The sequence below is a fragment of the Natrix helvetica genome (genome assembly GCF_964273705.1).
Source record: "Natrix helvetica genome assembly, chromosome: 1".
Classification (NCBI taxonomy): domain Eukaryota; kingdom Metazoa; phylum Chordata; class Lepidosauria; order Squamata; family Natricidae; genus Natrix; species Natrix helvetica.
In genome coordinates this window covers 304,778,171-304,803,754 of record NC_138548.1, presented here as the reverse complement: position 1 = coordinate 304,803,754, position 25,584 = coordinate 304,778,171, and the positions used below count along the sequence as shown (strand labels likewise).

General features: G+C 39.3%; 1 long non-coding RNA gene across 1 annotated transcript in view; it reads right to left on the bottom strand.

Moving 5' to 3' along the window:
* Positions 1–1,998: 1,998 nt before the first annotated feature.
* LOC309383947 overlaps positions 1,999–25,584 on the bottom strand; it is a 29,526-nt gene continuing 5,940 nt past the window's right edge. The window contains exons 2-3 of the long non-coding RNA XR_014173950.1: positions 4,783–4,862; positions 1,999–2,137 (exon numbers count right to left, since the gene is read on the bottom strand). This is a non-coding gene — a long non-coding RNA (uncharacterized lncRNA). The remainder of the gene's footprint in view (positions 2,138–4,782; positions 4,863–25,584) is intronic.

Below are 25,584 nucleotides of genomic sequence, written 5' to 3'. Positions count from 1 at the left end.
CTCAGCTTTAGCTTTAAGGAGAATTAAAAGAATAAATTTACTATAACACATACCAGTAAATCTTATTGTCTCATATTGGATGAATATTTAATAAAAGTGACTTCAGAAAATTTAAATGCCAAACAATTTTGTTATTTATTCCAACTCTCACTTTCTTTGGTACTTGTTAGCTTTCCAATCTTAACTATATGGACTACAGTGCCAATAGCTGGATATGCTGGCAACATGTAGAACAAAATCTTAAACAAACATATATTTGTCAATAGAAGTTGTAATTACCTTGTTTTCTCAGAAGCTGTTATCACTGCACCTCTGTCTTATTCTTTTCTTACACCCAGTATTCAATTTCCCAACTCAGAAAAAAAATATTTCAAAAAACATATGAGCCCATAAAGCAAGGAGTAGGAAGTGGAAAGTAATCAAGTTACTACACCAAACTGTAGCTCCAGCCAAATGCCCCTTTTTATTGACTAAATTCTTTTCCATTCACTGGATGGCAGCAAAGGGCAATTTAGAAAGTTAATATAGTGATAGGAACTAACATCTGAGTTTTAAAAAAGAGAGAGGAGATTGTTAGGTTTCAGTACAATCACTCCAGGAATGTTGGCAATAATGGCTACAGTATACTGCTATGCTATGCTACATTATTATAGTGGAGATATGAATTTGGGGAGCAATTTGTAAGTAGATTACTAGTCAAACAGCTAGGATTATGAGACTAGAGGTTATAGCATCTGTGAAAAATAATGTAAAACCAAATGCTTCAAGCTTCTCAGCCTTACTAGGTAGATCAGATAGGGAACATGACCAAATGAGCTAATTCTACTTCATTATAAAGTTATGTTAACAGAATCTTGCAAGTATGAAAGTACTTTTGGCCCCTTTACAGCTCAATAAAAGTAGGGATGATCTCTTCTGAGCCTTTGCCCTGCCTACATTCCTGCTGTGGGCTAAACTGCCTTTTATCTGACTGTTCCCTTGCCTGGATCTGATTGCTCTGTCTCCCAAACTCACTCCCACATACCATTACATCAGCTGGGTTGAATCAGATTTGACAAATGTTAGAAATATAGAAAAGAGATTGATGACTGGGTTTCTCCTGCACAAGTACAAGCCACTGACAAATTTCTCAAGAATAGAAACACACAATGTTGTTATTTACCGGCATTCAGCCTACATGGAAGGCAATTTGTACCAGTCTTTTTTTTTTTGCTACACATCACAGGTGGCATTTTCTGACTTACACTGGCTCAAGTACTTACTGGACTTAATAATGTCACTGGAGGCAAATACCTCCACTCTAATTAGCTACTGCCTGCTAGGGGAAAATCTCCTCCTCCTGGGCATTGATTATTGCCTTATACTGCTGTATATTTTTTTACAAGTCCACCAGTAGATGTATGAGTGCCTCTTTTTAAAAACAAGTTCATTGTCCTGTCCCAGCACCCCCACACATAGACGTACACATACATGCCTACAGTTCAAAAGGATATAAACTATAATCAGACTATAATAGATTAATTATAGCAGTGGCAGGCAGGGTGTGCACACAGTTGCATAGACCGTCTCAAGCAAATTCCCATTAGGCAAGTTCAAAGCAGTGACAGAAGTGACATTGGCAAATCCGCAGCAGCCCTGGTCCAAAGAACAGTGTTTTCGCAAGCAGGAATTAAGACACAGTAGTTGTTCCCAATGAGGAATTTCTTACTAGCAGTGGTTAGTTAATTTAGTGTGTTGATTAGCCCTTAGGCCACATCAAAATGCAGAGTTCAAAACACAAAGGATTAATGAAATCATATAAAAACAATTTAAAATGAAATTGGACTAAAATATTCCAGCTGGGTGGAAGATGGCAAAGGTTGTCCCCATATACAAAAAAAGGAATACAATGGATACTAACATTTGTAGGCCCATCAGTCTGATTGACATTGTAGCAAAAATGTATGTTAGGTTCCTTTTGTTAGCAGTGGTTCTAAAATAGAGTCCCCACTTGATGCAAGTGATTACCGGTGAGAACCCCTTGCTTGCAAGGAGCCATGCAAGCTTCCTTTGTGCTACTCTTCACTCGTGCCTTAAGACTGGAAAAAGTCCTGGATCAGATACCTCATCTGCTGTCGCCGCCAGTGCTCCACACGTTCTGTAGCAACATCAGTAAGTAAAAGCAGGTAAGTAGCTGAAGAGTGCAATTGCAGGAAAAGTATAAGACTTATATATTGTGTTTAACTGTTGCTTTCAGCTCCTTGTGATACCTGAATCTAGCCAATTGGGGATTATTTAATAAATATTGAGTAAGTAAACATTTGTTTAACATAATGTGTGAACCAGATCTAAAGGTTCTGGTGCAAATGAAACTGTTATATACTCAAAATAAGTATTACAGACTCAGTAGCCGTACTTCCTTAACTTTACTTGGTCATTAACTAACACATCAGTAATTTTATCTTTTCCCCAACATTAGGCACACTATTTTGGAGCTAAGGGTTGGCAGGAGAAGGGCTTACATCATTTCTGACCTCTGTTTTTTTGAATTCCAAATTTCTTTCCATCATTTCTTCCAAAGACGGGCAAATGAATGTGTTGTATATTCAGAAGTGCTTACAGAAAATTAAAAGGGGCTAGAAGCAAATTAATTATCCATTGATGGTTGATGTTAAATTGGAGGCACAATGGCACAGTGGTTAGACTGCAGTACTGCAGCTACTTCTGAAGAGTGCCAGCTGCCAGCAGTTTGGCATTTCGAGTTTCACCGGCTCAAGATTGACTCAGCCCTCCATCCTTCCAAAGTCAGTAAAATGAGGACCCAGATTGTTGGGGGCAATATGATGACTCTGTCAAACACTTAGAGAGGGCTGTAAAGCACTGTAAAGTGGTATATAAATCTAAGCACTATTGCTAGTTCTATTGACAGAGTTCTACCTTTATATTGGATTATTTTGCGGAAGACTGATGCATACTAATTGTATTGGTTTTGATTTTCATCTTTTCCAAATCTATATTATGAGGAAATTAGTATATATTTTCTCACAATGTTTCCAAATAACAAGGAGAAAGGTAAGATTGTGCATTCTGGGACTAAACTATACAAGCATATACACAAATAATGGCCGTATAAATACCAATACATTGAATGCAGTATATTATGAAAGCTCAGCCACCAAAAGCAATACAAGAAAAACATAACATCTAGAATTTAGAATCTAAATTCTTTCTAATAATTTTTCAGAATCACATATTGTTGCATGCAGTTGCTATGATGAAACTCAAATGAAATACAATTGAATGGGAAATAATATAAGGTGAGCGCTATCGATTGATAACTGCTATTAGAAAGAACAGGAAGTTCCTGTTTGTATTGCATTGTGTAAATGTGTTGTACGTCTAAGTTTTGTGTGTGTGTATTTTATATGTTTGTTAATAAAATTGAAAAAAAAAAATCCCTTTTTCTATAATTCCACTGCAAAGGTGGATGTGCTTGCATCACACTTCATGCTAAGACACACATTTTAAATATATTTTGTTGATGACCAAACTAATATGCTCGTACTACTGCAATTCTTTGCATACTTAAGAACAACTAAACCTCAAGTCTATTAATGAAGGTCAAATGGCCTGTTGATGCTATTTTTAGAGTAAGCTCAGGACTGCCCTGATAATGATCTTGCTTGAATCAGGCTAATCACATTTTCCACTTACCAAAACATGATTCACTGAAACAAATGGATATATCATGCACACATTATATCAATGTTCAATTCAAGCACTGAGTTTCCTCAAACATTCTAATTCAACCAGGCTTAACTAAAAGCGTTCTTGGAGTGCTCATCCATGTACAGGTAGTCATCAACTTATGACCACAATTTTTTAAAATATTAAAATGCCACAGTAAAGGGGGAAATTTGCCTACATATTAACACCCTGATTACTTTTGGTAAGGCATGGTGCGCTTCAGAGAGCACAACTGTGGCAAAGGCTAAAGAACCAGTGAGTAATCAAGTTCTTCAGGACCTCTTCAGACAAGGAGAGAGCAGAAGATCACCCATACATCTCCAGGTGGCTACTTCTCATTGGAAGAAGGCAGGACAGGGCTGAGTGCTGGGAGACAAAAGGTTTAATCATCAAGGTCATAGCTGCAGTGGAGCCTTTTAAAGGATACTAAGTGCACTAATCTTACTTCTAATCACTTTTCCCAGAAAGTGGCCACAGGACCTGATTATTTGGGGAACTATCTGTCTGTTGTTTCAGACCGAGTGGGCATGTTCCTTGGTCTCTCAATTAAATATCATCTTGTAGGACCAAGGAAGAGTGCTTTCTCAATCACAGCCCTTGCCCTTTGGAACAACATCTCCCCAGATGTAATTATAGTATAGCTCCCAGACTCCAATGGTCCTGGAGGTCCCATGAGGCCCAGCTCTGCTTTCAGACCTCAAATTAGGGTGTCTGTGGAACCCCTGTGGAGTTCTTTTTCTGAATGTTGGGAATGCTGTTTTAATCTGTATAGTCATATTGTTTTAGTTGTGTTTTTTAAAACATGTTTTGGTTACATGGTAAAGTCTTTTTTGAAGTTGGACAGCCTTAACAATAACAACAACAACAATAATGACATCAACTGAGTACTTTCAATTAAACCACATCTCAGTGAGAACCATTCTGAGTCCATTCCATAGTGCAGGCTCTGCAGAATTTAACCTACAGCAGAGTTATTTCCCAAATGAGTAGCCTTATAAATTGAACAAATACATATTATCAATCATTATGAAGTTGGGCAGCCTTATTAATACATACCTACATAAAGAAAATTATTGGCATCTGTGGATCTGGTTAAGCAAAGCAGATTGACAGTACCAAGTAGGGAAAATTACCTCCTATAAAATTCAAATAAAAAAGCATAGAAGTTATAAAACATATATTAGATTTGTTGCTGAGTTAGTACTTAATTTATGACCAGTGAGAAGATTCATACAAAGGGCTGTTGTGAGCAAAAATAGAACCTCTGTGTATTCCACCTTGAGTTGCTGAAAGAAAGGCTAAAAATAAATTGACCAATCATACTTGTTTACTTGTTTATTTGTTTATTTGTTTACTTAATATACAATATATGCCACCATGCTTACTCTGCAAACAGCTCTGGGCAGCTTAAATAATTAAATCAATCCATACATAATGTCAGTAACAGATAATGCACATAAGCAATAGCAATAGCACTTAGACTTATATACTGCTTCACAGTCCTCTCTAAGGATGGAAGGCTGAGCTGAGTCAACCAGTGATCCGGTGAGAATTGAATTCCTAAACTGCTGGCAGTCGGCAGTCAGCAGAAGTAGCCTGCAGTACTACATTCTAACCACTGCGCCACCACAGCTCTTTGTGAACACATTGTGAAATTACAGATAGTCCTTGACTTGCAACCGCAATTGAGCCCAAAAATTCCATTGCCAGGCAAGACAGTTGTTAAGTGAGTTGTGCCCCATTTTTATGCAACCCTAAATGTTAATTTAAAAATGTCCTGCAATCAAGGACAATACAAATTAGGGCTACTTCGAGGCTCTTGATTATATACTAAACCAATTTCTTGAAATAGGATTGACTAAAAGAAATAGACATGTGGAGAATATGGTTACTTGCTAACAGATTTTTCAGCTCATTGCAGGCTAGAAAAGTTCCATGTTTTGGCCTGAATGCCTTCCGTACATTGCGTTTCTAACAGAGGTGCTGCCTTTCTATATTTGAATGGCACCAAGATTAAGCCAAATGGAAATGATGTGACTTCAGGACTGCTTCAGAAGTTTTCCCTGGCATGTTGTATAGGATGGGTGGCATTTCAGTAGATCTGATTACAAGTTGATCTATTTCTATTTTGTCATTTGACTTCTGTTACATTGCAGTTCAGCTCTGCTATGTCAGTTGTGAGAGACAGACTCTAACAGTAATTTAGAAGATTGCCTTAAAATTATCATAAATTTGATTGTTTATTAATATTTATTAAATTAGCAGTAGAACATTGTTCTTTTTCCAGGGAGCCCTCAGTTCTGTGCATGGTACTACTATCAACAGCCTATAAAAAGCTGGTTATAGATGCAGAATACTTATTCCATGTTAATATTCCTTCCTCTACATGTTGAGTTGGCATAAAAGTATGCTGGTATAATTTGCCTGATGGTCAAACCCTATTCTGCTTTGGTGACAAAGCTGGTGACTGGTGTTGTCCTTATATTTTGACAATTTAAAGGCCATGTCTGTTGGATTCCCCTGACTGTGGTCCCTTCCCATTCAGAGTTATCTGCCAACAGGAAGGGCAAACACCAATTGCTCTCCTTCACATGCAGTTTGGGGTTGAAAGGCAATGGGTGGGTGCCATTTTTTCAGGCTAATCAAGCAACAGGCCACAACATAGAGCTTCTTTGCACCAAGGCTATTTCTGAGGATGAAACTCTTCAGAAAGAACACTATTTGTTTAAACTTGTGCCTAGACACATATCCAAGGCCAAGCTGACTGATGGATCACACTTGACATAAAGGACACGAGAAATCTTTCTTAGGACCTGTTTCCCCTTCACCCATGAGGCACTGCCCATGCTGACTGACTATGCTGCCAGATAAGTGTGAAATGAAATGGGAGGGAGTAATTGAGAAATATTCTGCCACTATTGGCACCTCCTAATTCAGGCTATACCACAGTCAAAGGGGAAACAGGCAAACTCTTTTAATTTCACATCACTCTATGTCCTCTAAAAAGAAAGACTAGCAAGTCAACACCTTATAGTTAGGATGGGAAGATAACTTTCCCAAACTATCTAGTGAGATTCTTGGTGAATTTGTGTCTTAACTTTTCTGCATTCAAACACTACAAATTAGCTGTATAACACATTTAGATGCTTTCACATTTACGTATGCTTTATTACCTTTCTTTCTCTATGGAAAAAGTTCCTAAGTCTTGATGTGTCACTCATATCTTTGATGGAAAAAGACATATCATTCACACTGGATCTAAGCTAGTGTTGCAGGTTAAGCTCGGTGCAAATAAAGCTGCATGTTCTCCAGTCACTGATGGGTAAATGAGAAAGCCAAACAGTGCAACTGCCCTCCTTTCTGTCCAAGTTCTTTTTAAGAGGTAATTGTGGTTCAGATACGTGAGCAAAGTAGCTCCAAACTGGTCTGTAGTAATGAACAGAAGCAAGTTTGTGAAATACAGTTTCGGTAAATAGAATTAGTGCTGCCATCACTGTACACTCCAAATTTAAAAGTATGGATAATGTTTGTGGGGAGGGAAAGATCTTTTGTTCAGGCAGCAACGTATCAGAATATTTAGCTTCATTTTGAAAATAATATTAGGTAACAATATTTTTCTTTAATACAATGTGAAGATTTTTAATTAACTATAAACTCCCTGCTAATGTTCCTTTTCAAAAGAAAGCATAGGTAAATAACACTCACATGTTGTACTATCAGTCAGAAGGGTCTTTGCTGGTCACAGAGTTGCTTTCAATCAAGCCCTGGCTTGATACTAGATGCCGCATAGAGTGAAACACTTGATAAGTATATTTATTGTAAGAATTAGGAGCGTAGGGAAGAAATTCAGCAGCTGCCAAGGATAAGATACAAGCCATATTTCCAGCAGAAATAAGGTTCAATGTTTGCATCTTCCTGCCCCCCCCCCATCACTATTGTAGAAGGAACAGTTACCGTAACATCTGTGTTTTGTTTTAAAATGTTGTGGTCTCAAGCTGTTTCCTTCTGACCTCGCCAAATCTAATCCTCCCACTGGTGATTTTATGGGTAAAATAAGTAAATGGCTAGGGGAAAGACCCTTTAATCTAGTAGTCAGGAATAACAGTCAGTGAAAAGATAAGAAGTTAAATGTTTTCTTTATCTATTTGACCGTCCAGGTAGAAAAAAAAACCCCTAAATATCAATTTATTGTGAATGAACACAGACCTCGGATATTCACTTGAATGGATCTGATGTATTATATTCATATCCCATAATGGTGGGTTAGGTATAAGATTTTTCTTGGTTGGATACCTGACCTTCCGCGTTGACGTTAGTAGTGTTGTAAGGGGTGATAAAGCATAGTAGATGATGGGAATCGAAATGACAGTTCCGTTTTTGCCATTAATAACATTAATAGTGCAATATTACAGATTTCAGTTCAGAAGCAGTGTTGACCTTAATGCAATGCATCCCAAACAAATGTGAAGGATGAGACTTATGGGGCCTTGGAAAGGTCATTCTTTTTCAGCTTCACGGGGCAGTGGTGACACAGGAAGAATATAGGGAGGTATCTTGCTGTTAAATCATAGGTCGTGAAATAAAAGATTTTACAGAACAGTTTGCCTTTTTTCTTTTTTGAGCGGGGAGGGGGGACTCATTCTTTCAATTCCAGAACTCTTACTTGAAAGTAAATGCCTGGAAGTTTATGATTAGAAACCAGAAATGTTCTCTAGCCAGCAGAGGGAGCTAATGACTTGTATCTCTTAAATCCCTCTTCAATGTTTATTGTATAAATGAAGGAAAGGTAAAGCAAAGAATCTGAAAAAAGCTGAAAACTAAAAGAGCATGATTTCCTTTCTAATAATGGGGATCACCAATATTTTTCATGTTAGTTTATCAAATTTTAAGTAAGCTCAGTGACAGGAATGAAGCTCACAAGGAAATGTAAGATAACCCTACATCCCTAACCACGTAGCATTGACAGAAAAAGTATAACCTATATATAAATGAATCTTCAATAAAACATAGGGAAGCCAGGAAACCAGTTTAAGTGATACAGGTCTGGACTGTGCTTAGCAGCATTACCCCATTGCCTCTGTGTTGCATTTTTTTAAGAATGTGCTCTGGGATTGTGTCTGGAGGTATGCACTTAGGCTCATACAGGCCTTTTAGAAAAGAGAGTTCTTGCTTACCAAGACATTGCATTGTTTATTCATTTTACTTATAAAATATCTGCCAAGAACTATCTTCAGGTTGTTGTAGAAAGCAGGATCATACAAAGGTCAATTCCATGCATTGTGCTATGCGAAGTGGCGGATTAAGGTTCACTGGTGTCCTAAGCACTGACAAATCTTGGGGCCCCTCCTTTGTACATTCTTCATTGGGTTTTTTCTTTCTCAACTTTGTGGTGCCCTCTTTGGCCCTGGTGCCCTAAGCATGTGCTTAGTCTGCTTAATGGTTAATACACTACTGGCTATGCTATAATATGATTTATTTGGCCTAGAATATTGTGTGAACCAAGCCCTTGAGGCTTAGTCTACAAGACATAGCAAAAAAAAAAAAGTGATAATTTTAGTGCAGTGGGTGAACCAAACCATCATACACAATCTGATATCACACCCTCTGGTTTTAATGGGTTAATAAGAAGAGCTTAAACTGGTGTTTCAGATCCTACACGAAACTTTTGCAAATGAATGCATATGATCAGTCCTCAAAAATTATTCAATATGTGGGCATTGTGGTGACAGTCATGACCAGTTAGCAATTGTAGCCAAGTGGCAGTTGTGGCCAGGAGGCCCTTTTTCCAACTACAAATTGGACAAATTCCTTGAACAACATGTCTTCCTCATAGCCAGTCATGCCCTAACCACCTCCTGTTTGGACTTTTGCAACGTGCTCTATATGGGGCTGCTCTTGAAGTTGCAGTTGGTTCAAAATCCAGTTGCCTGCCTAGTTTTGCACATGTCAAGATCTTTACTTGTGTCATACCTTTTGCAGGAGTTGCAATGATTACTAATTTGCTTCTGGATGCAATTCAAGACACTGGTCATCACCTTTTAAGCCTTACATGGCTTGGGACCAGGTTATTTGAAGGGCTGCCTTTCCTCAGCTACATCTATCCAACCTACCAGAGTGCGAAGACAAGACAATATCTTCATTGTGGTGGCTCCTTCCCTTTGGAATACCATTCCCTTAGAAATGAGTCTGCCTTCCACCTTGATACTTTTTCAGGAGGCCCTGAAGATGTGGTTCTGTCGGCAGGCCTGGGGACCCCAGGCTGATATGGAGCCAATAAAATAGCTGGTTGATTTGTGGTTGCCTCCACTGGGGTGGGTACATGGTTTATGGCTTCTTGCATTGTGAAATGTTAATATTGTAAGCTGCTTGGACTCGCCATCTATGAATTGGGTGGCCATATAAATTTGTTTAATAAATACATTGTGGTAAACAAGTTTGAATATTATAGAACGCTGTTATGTTTGAATATATAAAAACTGCATCAAATATAGTAGGGAAAGCTTGTTGCCAGTAATAGTACTGCTACTCAGAATCTGAACAGCTGTTCCAAGTCTTCATACCTCAATGATGGGGCAGGTCCCTACTAATTAAAAGAGAACCAACTCTCTCTCTATCACTTAGTCAATTTACTCCAACTTATCTAGAATGCGTACATAAATCTGCATGGAGAAGCAAACATACCCACAACTGAAACCAAACCTGTCTGGCGATAAGAAGAAAAACACTAGATTGATGGTTCTGAAGTAATAGCCGTGCCAGAGAAGATCAAAAAGAACATCTTACACCATATCTTCCCATGATTACACTCATGGTCTCTTGCACAAACAGAACAAGGAAAGCTCAAGTTTCTTGGAACTTCCAAAAGGAAACTTTAGGAAGCAGATGAAGAATTATTATGATTAATTGGATAATAGTAGTAGTAGTAGTAACAACAACCTTTATTGTTATTGTACATATATACAACGAAATTGATTTAGCTTCCACTGGTGCAAATGCAAAATACAAAACAACATGAATAATATCGAAAATCATCATGATGACACAAAATGAAAAAGTGTCAACATAGTAAAGAGTGACAGATTCCTTCCCCACACCAGAAGAGGAAGTATAGGATTCTTCTGAATGGCTTTTTATCCAATGACTTCACTAGGTTTATTTTTTCTCTGAGTTGTGTTCAATGTATATATGGCTACTACAAAATATTATCTTGTCAGTCTGTCTTTGGTTTACTCTCAGCAATTGACTATATTTAGCTGGGGTCCAAATAGCTTTTACTTTTTTATTTTTTATTTTAGAAAAGAAGCATTAGTATATAAATAGAACCAACCAGAACATTCATATATAGAATTAGTACACAGAGTACGTGCCAGTCTTATTCTAATCTAGGCAGACATCAAAAGTAATAGGGGGGAAAAGTCAAATTTCCACTGGGTATAAATTCCTTTCTATTTTCCAATAATACTGCTTTAGTATCATGTTCACAGTGAAGTCCTGGATGCCTAGGAAATGAAGTAGTGTAATATTTTAATGTTGCTTTATTAAAACGTATAAAACAGCTTTGGCTTCAGAAAGATCTACAAAGGATCTAGCCTCTACACAGAATATTCTGTTAGTAATCCCTATGAAATTGCTAACATTCTTCCTAATTTCAAAATGTAGTGTATTGTAGCCCCACATTTGTTGAGCTGTATTAAGGTTGAGAGACTCAAATCTATTTGGGGCAATTATAAACCAGAAAAGCTATCCCCATCATGGCAGTGCCTAGATGTGTTGGGTGGGAGTACAACTTCCCAAATCTCCAACCAACACAACCAATTCCTCTAGAATAACACACCAATCAGAAAGCCAACATTTGTTGCCAAGCCCTGGTTAAATGTACATAATCTGTACACCTACATTACATGCTCTATTTAAAATGACACAGTACATGGATAACTCATTTCACAGTAAGGAATCACTTGTGCTATAGGTCACTTCAAAATACAGGGAACAGTGTTATCTATATTTTAACAGACATGCATAGGGCTTGCTTGATGAGGCAGGACAAACATAATGAGTTGGACTGACATGTCAGCCTGTTCTATTTGATACACTCCTTGTCATCATACATGTTTCAAAGCCTTTATTGTCATTGTACATCATGTATACAATCAAATTGGTTTAGCCTGTACTGATGCAGTCCATACAAGAATATAAGCCGACATGAATAATATAAAGAATAATCCTTATACAAGTAGTTAGGAAAAAACTGTTTCCTTATACATTTCCATATAGACATCATGTTCTGTGCAACACGTATGTTACTCTACTGTATGATCTTATATCATGGTATGTGCATATTACAATTAAAAGACAGTTAAAAATAATGATATAACTGCATTGATGTTTTTAAATATAAAGAAAGCTTTTGACAATTTGAATTGGACTTTACTGTTTAAAGTTTTAGAAAATACAAATGTTGGAGAGAATTTTATAAAATGGGTGGAATGGATTTATATTTTTCAGACAGCATAAGTAATTATTAATGGAGATTTAATTAGTAGTAACTGTGAAAGGGATCTTGGAGTCCTAGTGGACAACCATTTAAATATGAGCCAGCAGTGTGCAGCAGCTGCCAAAAAAGCCAACACAGTTCTAGGCTGCATCAACAGAGGGATAGAATCAAGATCACGTGAAGTGTTAATACCACTTTATAATGCCTTGGTAAGGCCACACTTGGAATACTGCATTCAGTTCTGGTCGCCACGATGTAAAAAAGATGTGGAGACTCTAGAAAGAGTGCAGAGAAGAGCAACAAAGATGATTAGGGGACTGGAGACTAAAACATATGAAGAACGGTTGCAGGAACTGGGTATGTTTAGCTTAAGAGAAAGAAGGACTAGGGGAGACATGATAGCATTATTCCAATATCTCAGAGGTTGCCACAAAGAAGAGGGAGTCAAACTATTCTCCAAAGCACCTGAGGGTAGAACAAGAAGCAATGGGTGGAAACTAATCAAGGAGAGAAGCAATTTAGAACTGAGGAGGAATTTCCTGACAGTGAGAACAATTAATCAGTGGAACAGCTTGCCTCCAGAAGTTGTGAATGCCCCAACACTGGAAGTCTTTAAGAAGATGTTGGATAGCTATTTGTCTGAAACGGTATAGGGTTTCCTGCCTAGGCAGGGGGTTGGACTAGAAGACCTCCAAGGTCCCTTCCAACTCTACTATTGTAACCCATGTAAGATACAAAAAGGAACAAGACAAGGTTGTCCACTATCCCCTCTCTTGTTCATTTTGGTTCTTGAAATATTGAATAGAGACATAAAATAGAATGAGAAGATTGTGGGAACAAAGTTGTAAAAAGAAGCATAACTTTTGCAGATGATTTGGACTGGAAAAAAAAATGAAAATATAAGATCAAACAGACTTGAGGAACAAAATGGGTTTCATAATTGAGTAAAAGGTAAAAAACTTGGGTATTGCTATGACAAACATAAATTGTGTGATTTCAAATAATTATGTTAAGAGATGGAATTAAGTTACAAATATATATGTCAATATATGTATATGATTGGTGGTTGTTTTATCTAGTGGCGACTGGGTATTCCTTGGGAGGGAAAAATGAACCCAGAGGTATCAAAATAATAGAATAAAAGAGTTGAAAGGGACCTTGGAGGTTTTCTAGTCTACTCCCCTGCTCATCCAATCATTTTCTTTGAGTTGCATTGAATGTGAAAAGGCAGATCAGGGGATGGTGCCTGAGGTACAAGAAGGTTTGGCTGCCCAGCAGTGCAATTCTTATCAACATACTTTTTTTGCTGACTCACAGACGGGGGGGGGGGGATGTGTAAGCAGACGTAAGGGAGAGCCCTGACTCACTTGTGCTGACTTGGCCTTGGGACAGGAGTAGCAGATAATGGAATTTGGCCTTGTTTTATTTTGCATGCAGGTGCTTTGTTACATAAGGACCAGGAAAGAAATTACAGAAGCTTCTTCTGAAACTAGACAAAAAATATGAAGGCAATGTCACCGAATCACAGCAGTATGCTGTGGGAAAATAGGGTTACTTTACCCCATTCTTCTTTCTCTGTGAAGCCTACTAATTGCTGCATTTAAAAAAAAAACCACAAATGTGTCCATAAAGAAAACTGACATTCACTTAACCTCTCTGGAATGCAACATGGGACAAACTGAAATTGTGCGAAGCAAGGGATAACGAATGGAGTGAAAAAACCCACCAAGCACTTTTGATTGAAATAAAACATTTTCAAATTCACTTTCCTTGATTCATGAAGCTATATAAAATATAAAACTGAAGCTATATAAAAGCTGATTAAATAAATAATACATGGTACAGTTTTAACAGAAGAGAGTGGAACATGCAGCCTTCCAGGCACACAGCAGCAACCAAACCCACCCCAGCGAAACTGAGATTTTGATATTAGCATCCGAAAAGCCATTGTTTGTCCCTCTTGTCTGCTTCCTGAAAAACCAGATCTTATTCTGTGTACCCTAATTATAGTTGGATGACCTTATGCTCGGAGAAGAATATCTCCACAGTCTATAGAAAGTGGAAATGTTGGAAACATAGCATTGGATTCCCATAAATTAGATTATTTCTTTACCTGGTTTGTTATTGTCTTTGCAGTGCTAGCTGTGGATGCTGACAGCTCTAGAATGTGTGGGAAGGATTGTACTGGAGAAAGTTCATCTGTATGATTGGGTAGTGGGATGTTTTCCCCAATTGGGCTCAGCTCTGCTGACTATCACCAGCAGGGATGGCGCAGTAGAGTAGTATGATGTATTTTTATTTTATTTATCCAATTTTTGAAACCATCCATCTCCCTCACAGAGGGACTCTGCATTAAGCCCTGCTTAAACTACGGTAATAATCAAAGGAAATATGCAATCCAGGTGCTGAGTGAGGAGGGAAACTTACTAAGTATAATTAAATGGGAATGAAGTCATGAGATTGCATTTTATTGTGGCAAAATCTGGAAAGAAAATGACCATTTAGGAAATTGGTTACCTCATCAACCATTACCAGCATTTGGCTCAGAATTAAGGTTTTTATAGTATCGTTTTCCATAAATAAATTCAAAACCATTTGAGAATATAAAATAAAATGTTGAGCTAATAGTTCACAATTTCATTAAACAAATATAGGATTTCAGTTACCAGACTGAAAGAATTATACACAACAATCCCTCCAAAAGCTGCCCATGGATTTATATCAAAAGAGAGAAAAACAGAACACTGGAGAAAAATGGTTTCGTTAAATGGTTGGGATGATGTTTTGAATAGTAGTATATCATATAAATACATCTGTCCGAAGGATTCTTCCCCTTAAAGCAGGGGTGTCAAGCTCGCAACCCATGGGCTGGATGTGTCACACGCTGGTCATGCCCACCCCCATTTTAGCGAAGGGGGGAGGAAAGTGGTGACGCGTCACATGACAACAACATAACAATGTTTGACCCCCCTGCTTTAAAGCATCAAACACCATCAGCAAAAGCAGGGGGGGAATATAGGAATACTCCTGCCCTCAAGAATAATGTTTTGAAAAGAAATAATATTCCAATACTGTATTTAGCAACTATTCACCTTGCTCCCAGAAAAGAACACCTAGAGATGGTTTCGTTGCAGGACTGTGCAGTGGAATGTTGCTACTTTATCATTTATTTATAATCTCACAACAATTGCCCAATTCCGCAGTTATACCAGGGTGCCAAGTCATTAAAGAATGAAGGCTTCTAGGCAGGCTTTACCAATCTGGATGCAAAGAGTGAAAAAAAAATGAAGACAGCTCATGATGATGGAACAACAAGCCATCATTCAGAATAGAGACAGCAGGACGACCTTGAAAAATATGCCTTTTGTAAAGGTTAAGCCCTGAATTGTTGTTGTTTTTTTTTGTAAGTGAGACAAAGCTTTTTTTTTTTCATTAGTGCCAACAAGATAATTGTGTTTATGGAATTTCAAAAAAGTTGTTTTCAAAGTCCCTCCCCAAGGTTCCTATGCAATTATTCCCGTAGCAACTTAACTCTGGCGAGAAAGGTTGTAGGTTGAAAGGTTGTCACTTAACAAATGTCTCATTTAGCAACATAATTTTGGGCTTGATTGTAGTCATAAGCCGAGGACTACCTGTATTTAGGTTAGTAAAATCCAAAAGCATCTCTTCTTATAGGGTGAGCAAGAATTCTTCAAAGTGGTGAATGGACATTTGTAAAGAAGTTATGCAAGTCGGCACAAGAAATCCACAGTCATCTCTTCGCTAGCAATAGCAATAGCACTTAGATTTATGTACCGCTTCACAGTGGAATCATTAATGGAATCTGTGCTTACAGTTGATTAACGGGGAAAGGAATCTTGGAGTCATGGTGGAGTTCAGGGTAGAACAATTGTAAACGAAGCAAAGTCCATCCCTTGAATAATTAGGGAGGAAATTCTGAAGGTAAGAATGTTCTCACACAAATCTATGGTGAGTCCGTATGGTGAATAAAAAAGGACATTTTTAAAGTTTCAATATTATTTTAAAGATGAGGAGATGGCAACCTAGTTGATAAGAGAACTGAAACATAGCTCCAAAGAGGAGATACTCCAACAGTTGGGATTCTTTAGCTTGGAGGGTAAAAGGGCAGAGTGGATAGACATACATAAACAAACCAGGGATGGGCTTCAAAAATGTCAGCAATGGGTTCTCTGCTTGGTTGCAGGGTGGGCATGGCTATGAGGGGGGGCTAGTCAATCTCCTGCGCCACTGCAAGGGGGAGGGCTTTTTCACCTTCCCCAGGTTCCACAGGCTTTCCTCAAGCCTCTGGGAGGGCGAAAATTGCCTCCCCCCCCTCCCTGAGCCTCCGCATAGGCCCTGCACTTACCTCGCATCCAAAACGGGCCGCATGAAGACTCTTGCGAGGGACGGGGTGGGTGGGAGGGGAAGGGCCAGCCAGGGGTGGGATTTGGAGGTTCTCTGAACCGGCCATAACGTTCGCTACGGGTTCTCCCGAACCCGGGCGAACCCGTAGCAGCCCACCCTGAAACAAACACAAAGTGAGAGGAGGAGCATATAAGTTTAGTAAAAAGACACACCATGCATGCATGCATGGCATAAATAATACGGCAAGGGTAATAATATCCTCCCTTTCTCCTAGGGTTGGACCATTCACCAAAACCAAATCCAAAGAGATTGAGGACCAACTGAAAGTAGTACTTTTATACACTGTGTAATTTGCTGCCAGCAGTTGTGGTATTGGCAGCCTGCTTGAGCTGTTTTCAAAAGAGGCAGATTTATGGAAGATTAAGTCATCCATGGCTGTTTAACACCTTGTGAATTGGAGGCAGTATGCCTTATACTGGTTTCTGGGAAGGCAGCTGGGATCTTGCAGCTCAGCTTGCAAGCTTCCCAATTCATCCAGTTATCACTGGCTGACTGAAAGCTACATCACTGGGGGTGGGGTGGGGGGTGGAGAGACATGGCTTGATAGGCTCTTTTTCCCGTCTAAAAATTGCCCCTGTCACCACATGCTTGTATTCATATAGAAAACCATTAGGGTTATCATATAATGCACTGAAATCATTGTTAAAAATAACCTTTTAAACCTGGTTTAAATAATTCATAGGAGATTCAGATGTAATACACAGTATTAATTTGTGCTTTATGCCATTATCATACTTTGCAAGCTACAAGCCCTTAATTCTATACATAATGAGAGAATGTGATATGAAAGTCTTGGAGTAGGGGAGTAAAAAGCGTTCACACCTCAGTTACCGTTTTTGACCTTCAAATCACTGAATAGACTTTTCTTGGCCATAAATACGTCTACTATCAGATGTCATAGGATCAGGTCTGAAGGGGCAAGGGAACAGAACGTTTATCCAACCAATCTGGATGTCTATCAATTGAACAAATTTAAAAGGTATTCCATTAATAGGTAATAGGTTGCAATTTACTTGTCTTTATCTTTTTCAAGTTTTCAGATTGATTGCCTGCCTCATTTGCTACAGTTAACCTGTCTATAAATGCAGTGGCTTTAAAGTAAGAAAATAACGTTCATAGCTAGATGCTTATTACAGAATTGAAAGGTATGCTGGAAGGATTCCAAAGATTAAACTAAAAGGAATATAAAGGCTTCAATAACTGATATAAAACTACTAGTAGAAAAATAATGGTAACCAATATTCAAGATTTAACTATCGACACAAGCCATCTTAGCTTTCCGGGTATATTACCATTTCAAAGAAAATGAGAGTTCCTTTAACCTTTCTGGCTCCAGAAAAAATTACATGTCACATTGGCCATGAAATAGACTGACATTTCTGAGTCAGCTTCACCAAATACCAGACTTTGAGCAATGTGACCCCCACTAATATTCCGCAACCCTCATTGCATCTTGGTGTGTGCATCTTCACTCCATCCAAGCCACACTCACTTTCCCTCTGCCCAAATGTTGTTATTCTTTCATTCTGCCTCACTTCACCTCCTGCAAGGAAGTTGTTGTCACTTGCGTTTTCATCTCCAGGGTATATATTAATCATGGGACAGAGATGCCAAATCCAATCATTCCTTATAGATAATGTTCCTAAAAAGTTAATCAAGGCTTCTTCCCCTGTTGAGCACTAAGATCACAATAGTTAATTTAATCAATTGACTGGTTGGATATCTTCATATACATTTAAACACTGATTCCAATCAGTCAGATACCAGACTTTCTCACTGTGTGGCTTTTTAGACATGTTGGGTCTGCAATTCCAAACCTTTTCATTCACTATGGCCATTAATCATATTGACCTGGGATTTTGGAAGTGTTCGTCCTAAAATATTTTAAAGGTGTCCCTGGAGAAAGAACATCTCTAAGTGAAGACACAATACTATTGCTGTGGAGGGCATCTGCTATCTCCAGTGTAGCAACTTACAAAATAATAGATTTTCCCACTTGACTTTTTCCCTGATGCTCAAAACTATATATCTTGCTGGATATGAAATAGCGACTTGATTTTGCTAAGGCACAATTCTTCTCCCCACTCCCCCAAATAGTCTTACTGCAATATGCTATCAGGTCCCCAAATCTTGATTCAGCACTGAATAATGGTTCTCCAATGTACAAACTAGCTAGGATTCCAGACTAAAACTCTGATTAGTTCTCTAAGACACAGCTTGGATAAATAATATTTACTGTGAACAAGAATGAATCCAAACAAAACAATTTACTGTCCACTGCCAATGTAGACCTGTACGCAGTCTTGAAGCCAAATGTATTTACAAATCTGTTGATTCCAGTCTGAGAACCTCTGGCTCTGACATTTCATTTATGAATTTCATGCCATTATATTTGAACAATTTAAAAATTGCATGGCATCCTTCAAACTGACCATAATTATGTGAAATATGTCACGGTAAATGCCTATTTTTCCAGAAGCAAATAATATCCCTGCATCGTGATGCATCTTATTCACTGCAGCTTCATGGTGCTTTGTTATTATATCACCTTACATGTTTTATTATATCACCTCAAAATTCATGTCTTGCCACTGAATCCTGTCTATTTAATTAAAAGTAAAAAAGTCCCCATTTCTTCTTCAAAGAAACAAATACTGTAGCTTTGTGCAGGAATGATGACAGAAGGATCATAATGACAACAAAAAACAATCTTTTGAAAAGAAAGTCAGGAAAAGAGTGCTGAAAAAATAGAATCATAGACTGGAAGGGAACATGGAGGTCTTCTAGTCCAATCCCCTGTTCAAGACAGGAATCCTTATATCATGCTGGACAACCGGATAGCCCAGTGATGGCGAACCTTTTTTGACTCGCATGCCATAAGTGGGGGGAGCAGAGGGGGGTCGTGTGCAGGCGTGCTGCACCCATAATGCAATACACGCCCCCCAGGGCGCATGCGTGCACTACAGGCACCCCCATTTTTGCATGCTTTTTTGGCATGCTTTTTTTGCCCTCCCCAGGCTCCAGAGGCTTTATAGGAGCATGGGGAGGGCGAAAACAGCCTCCCCCGCCCCCTGGAAGCCCTCCGGAGGCTTCAGGGACCTTCAGGCGGCTTTCCTGAAGCCTCCAAAGCAGTCAAAATGACCCTCCGAGCTCGGAGGGTCGCTTTAAGCACTCCAAAGGCTTCAGGGACCTTCAAGAGGCTTCCCTGAAGCCTTCGGAGCGCTCAAAACGACCCTCCGAGCAAACCGGATGTTTGAGCATTCCGAAGGCTTCAGAGACCTTCAAGAGGCTTCCCTGAAGCCTCAGAAGCAGTCAAAATGACCCTCTGAGCTCGGAGGGTCGCTTTAAGTGCTCCAAAGGCTTCAGGGACCTTCAAGAGGCTTCCTTGAAGCCTTCGGAGTGCTCAAAACAACGCTCGGAGGGTTGGTTTGAGCACTCCGAAGGCTTCAGGGACCTTCAAGAGGCTTCCCTGAAGCCTTCGGAGCAGTCAAAACGACCCTCCGAGCAAACAGGAAGTCCGTTCCCAAACTTCCGGTTTTCCCCTAAGGCTGGTTTTTTGCGCTCCGGAGGCTTCAGGGAAGCTCATGAAGCCTCCGGAGGGCCTCCAGGGAGGGAGGGGTTGAGGGAGGCTCTTTTTGCCCTCCCCAGGCTCCTATAAAGCCTCTGGAGCCTGGGGAGGGTGAAAAATGGCTTTAAAAAAGGGTGAACCCAGCTGGCCAGCGCGCGCATGTGCGCTGGCCAGCTGACAGGGCAGCGCCTCGCGTGCCCTGACAAATGGCTCCGCGTGCCACCTGTGGCACGCGTGCCATAGGTTCGCCATCACTGGGATATCCAATCTTTTCTTGAAAATATCCAGAGATTTTACTGGAGAGTTTCTCCATAACTTCAGGGGCAGCCTGTTCCATTGATTAATTTATCTTACTGTCAGGAAATTTCTCCTTAGTTCCAGGTTGGATCGCTCTTTAGCAATTCCACCCTTTGCTCCTTGTCCCGTGCTCAGTTGCTTTGGAGAATATCAGAGGTGGCATTCAGCAGGTTCTGACCAGTTCTGGAGAACCGGTAGCAGAAATTTGAAGTAGTTCAGAAAACCGGTAAATACCACCTCTGCCTGGCCCCACCCCCATCTATTCTCTGCCTCCCGAGTCCCAGCTGATTGGGAGGAAATGGGGTTTTTGCAGTAACCTTCCCCTGGAGTGGGGAGAATGGAGATTTTACCCTATCCTTCCCCTGCCACGTCCACCAAGCCACGCCACGCCATGCCCACCAAGCCACAGAACCAATAGTAAAAAAATTTGAATCCCACCATTGAGAATTTGTCAACCCCCTTATCTGTGGGACTGCTTCTCAAATACTTGAAGACAGCTGTTGTATCACCCCCAATTCTTCTCTTTGTTACACTAGACATACCTAATTCCTTTGACCATTCCTTGCATGATTTAGCCTCTAGACCCTTTATCATCTTTAGTGTTCTTCTCTGCGCTCTTTCCAGAGTCTCAGCAACTTTTTTGTATTGTGGGGACCAGAAATGGACACAATATTCCAGGTGTGGCCTAACTAGTGCAGTATAAAGTGGTACTATCACTTCTTGTATCCTTCGGTTGATGCAACCTAGGACTGCATTGGCTTTTTTTGGCAGCTGTAGTACACTGCTGACTCATACTTGTGGTGGCCCACTAGGATACCTAAATGACTAATGAGAAAGCTGATGGATTGCTGGCATGGTTTACTGCAAACATCCCTTGTAAATGCAAAGTCCTTATTGGTCATTAAATCAGTTAGAATTCTTTGCACCGATACTGGTAATTTTTCCCCCTTGTGAAATCAAGTAAAGTACAAAGTGTATCTATGACATTTAAACAAAAAGCGGTCAACATATGACAAATATTCAGACAGATTAATATAGAGTGAGGCTAGATTAGGTAATGGAAAAACCACCTGATCTAATGCAGAAAATGATGCTTGCTCCTCAAAATGTTTACAACTCAAACATGTCACAGCTCGCAGGAGCACTTTGACTGGAGAGTAAATGCCTCTGAGTTCAGGAGAGTTTACTATGAGGAAACTTACTATCAGAACAGTGCAATACATCTGCTGCCACTGGGTCACATCAGTCAAAAGCTGCACAAGCTATCCAACACAATTCTAATTCTATTTCACCTCATGTATCCCCCACTGCCAGAAAACTGTCTAAAAGCGGGAAGGGGAAGCTTATCCTTTTTTTCCTTCTTGCCTCCATTAGTGAAAGCACATTAGTATTTGAAAATTCACATCTCTTTGGAGCTGAGACTAAGAAACTCTCAATTAAGTGGGCAAAGAGGATGATGGATTTGAGAAGTGATCATTATATGTTATTCTCCTTTCTCCTTCCTGGGCTGTCTTGCTGCAAATTTTTCTATTGCAAGCATTAATTTGGACAGAAGTCAAGGTCACAAACAATCATTAAAATATAGGGAATCCTGATGTGTGGAGGTGAGGATTAACCCTTACTCTCCACGACAAAAGCTTGGTAATAGCTTTTCTGGAGATATTTTCCCTTTCAATATAATACTAACCATTTATATTTATTAAGTAAATGTACGTGCCACCCATTTCACTATCCAGTGACTCTGTGTTACTTGGAACGCCATAAACAACAGCATAAAGCAATTAGAAAGTTAAACACATTAAAATATTGGGACCTAAAGTTAAAACAATAAAATTAACAACAATGTGAATAAAAAGGACCAATATGCAAACCGGCTGGAGGTGGGGTTTTCTCCTTATCTACCAGCCACATCCAGAATAAGGATAAATATAAAAAGTGAAAAGGGGGGCACATAACTAAGGCAGTATAACAGCAAACAGCCTGAACTTTAGTGCGTGGCAGTAAAGACTCTTCTCCTGGATCCTGTCAGCCGCAATTCGTTGGCTGACGGGATCCGCAGCATACCCCTTCTGGTGGAGTGAATGTCCGGATGAGTTTGGGGTTAGACAGTTCCTCAGATAGTCTGGATCCATGCCATGAAGGGATTTAAAGGTAATAACCAACACCTTCAATTGGACTGAGAAGCAGGTCAGCAACCAGTGCAGCTTCACACAACAGTGGTGTTACATATGCTACCTTATGTGTCTCAAAGACTGTTTATATATAGAAAAGCTTTGCAGATAGCTACAGAATCTCAATGCATGATCAACCATTTCACTGATCTTGTCTTAGTTTGTATCCATGGCAGAAAAAGGAAAAAATGCTAGTTGAAAACTGTAACAGCTAATGATTGTTTCAGGCTGTCTTAACTAGGGGCTGGAATGAGGCATAGTTTACATTATAAGAGCATCGCATATTAAAATGGTTTCTTGGATATGCTTGTCCTGCAATTGGGGGTAGGAGAGGATGTGGGCAGGATAAGCAGTTTATCTGGCCTACCTTTGGCTACAGTGATATTTCACAATGTAGATTTGAATATAAGACACTTCATTTATTCCTCCTGCTAACTGGGATTTCTTTAAGCAGGTTATACACCATCACGTAGCATGTGGATTACTATTCACACAGCAAACAGAAGAAAAATGAGGCAACTGAGGCACATTATCCAATTCAGAATCTTTTGATTAGGATATTATCAATGTGCTGATGACATAAGACTTTCCGTATTTTCCTCTAAGCACCCACGTTGTCATGGTCCTGATTTGCAATTTTTTGATTTTTGAAAAAAATGTCTAATTTTAACTTTGGAATTTTGTTTTTGTTTTTATTGGTTGGATTTATTGGATCCTGCCCTAGAGTTAGCTTTAAACCTAATCATTTTCGATTAAAAGCAGGCATAAAATGTTATCAATAAATAAAACAAGAAAGAAAAGAGAATTGCTATAACCGGTTCTTGAACTTTGCTGCAAAGTCCTGCAAAGTCCAGCAAAGTTCACTATCTTGCTGCTTTTCATGATATTATTGTGAAGATCAAGGCATCAACACCTAAGAATGTGGCCATTGCAGTAAGTCTTCAAGACTTCCTCCCAGGTCAAAGTAATTGTTTTCTCAACTTTTGATCACCAATAGCTCTCCAGAGCCTTTGTAACAGGAATCTTTCCCATCTCTTGTTATTAGATCTTTCTAAAGTCGGGGATAGATAATCTGTGGGTCATATGTTACCTTCAAGCCACTTTATTTTTGGTAGGGTCCTGACATTCAGTGGCAAGCCAGTTATAATGATAATAGTGGCTCAATTTTCCACCAATTTCCAAAAAGAAGGCAGAAACTGTATTGGGCTTCTGATAGCTGTAATACATTTGGTTTTTTTTAAATAAAAAAAAACCCTCTAAATTTCCATAAACTAAATGTTGATCATACTCATCTTTGCATCTTCTGGCTGCCAAAAAATAGAAGTCTGCCCTCCAGCCACAAACTTTCCCCCCTTCCCTCAACCCCATTTTAGTTAGAAATCCCACAAGAGTAAACCTCAGACTTCCTACGCTTGTGCTCAGTGAGCTATGCTCCCAATCTGTGGAAACTTCTGTTGGCCTTCCCTTATAGTTATTTTGGAGAAGCTTCTGTAATGTTTTGTTTCTTCTGTGCTAGGCCAAGTTGCCTCTATGTGAGTCACCCATACCGAGTAATAGATGGAGGACTAATGGTCTTTGTGTTTTCAGAGTTTGGAGTGGGACTTTGTCTCTAAGCTCTAAATATAGCCTGATCCTAACAACCCTTAACATTAGATATCCATTTGATTCACAACTTCATTTTGTGACTGAGATTAAACATCAGCCCTCCTGGTCTAAACATCTGATCTAATGTGTGGATTTACTCATTTGTTCTCCATCCTGTGTTTTTGCAACATTTTGCTTAAGAAAACATTCCAGAAGGGTTGCGAGCACACACATTATTTTGTGACATTTTGAGTGGACATAATATAGGAATTGCCCAACTATGGATTTTGAATTCTTTTCCCATAAGCCTTTGATTGCTATTCCTGAATTGCTGTGCTTCATCTGACAACGTGGAGCGATTTTGTTAATGTTTTATGGTTTATAGTTTATAGTTTAAGTATAGTGGATATGTTATTACATTTTTATGTAAACAGGACTGAGTATAAACTCTGGGGTCTGGGAAAATATGTAAATATTATAAATAAATATGAATATACAGTCTTTGCCCCTTTCTCAAGCTGGTGTCTTTCACTGTAGTGTTAAACTTTATCTGGAACAGAGCCATGACTCTCTACCCATTATACAGAAAAGGGTTAATGTAACTTGGATGGTAACTTTTAATATCAGAGACCTTTCCAATCTACTAGGTTGCCTACATGTTCTCCCTTTTCTACTATCACAGTCAAAGTAAGAACCAGTCAAAGATACTATTTGGGTCACTGGTGCCTCCCCGTTCCCCACTGAGGCCAGTTTCTCAAGCACTATAACTGTTATTACATTGCTCTTGCTTGCATTTATCAATGTCTACACAACCCCACTCTTGCTTTTAGTACTGTCCATGCAGAAGGAAGGTCTCTCTGCAAAACCCCCATGTCTGTTTATAAATGTAGAAGGATTCGTGTTTCTCAGAGATTAGTGGCAAGGCCCTGTTTATTGGTGGGGGTAGCACAGCACCTAGTAATGGAGGTCATAATTAACCACTTTCATATGTTGCTGTAGAGCGGAGGAATTTCTGTTTATATTAGAATGCAAGATTCTCCAGCATTCTAAATATTTACACATTCAGTGTTTATGGCCTTTCTGGGCTTCTATTGCTCATATAAATCAACGATGCCTTGATATTTATGGAGATGCAATGAGAGGTTTCTTCGGAAAAGTCTCCATTTATCATTTTGATCCCGAAATGCACTCAGTTTTTGCTGATTGCAAGGCTTGCACACATGTGATTTGGTTATTTTTACTGAAACCAACAAAGGACATCTTCTAGGTGAGAGAATCCTGGGCACAGACCTCCAGACAAAGTCAGATGGGAAATAAAT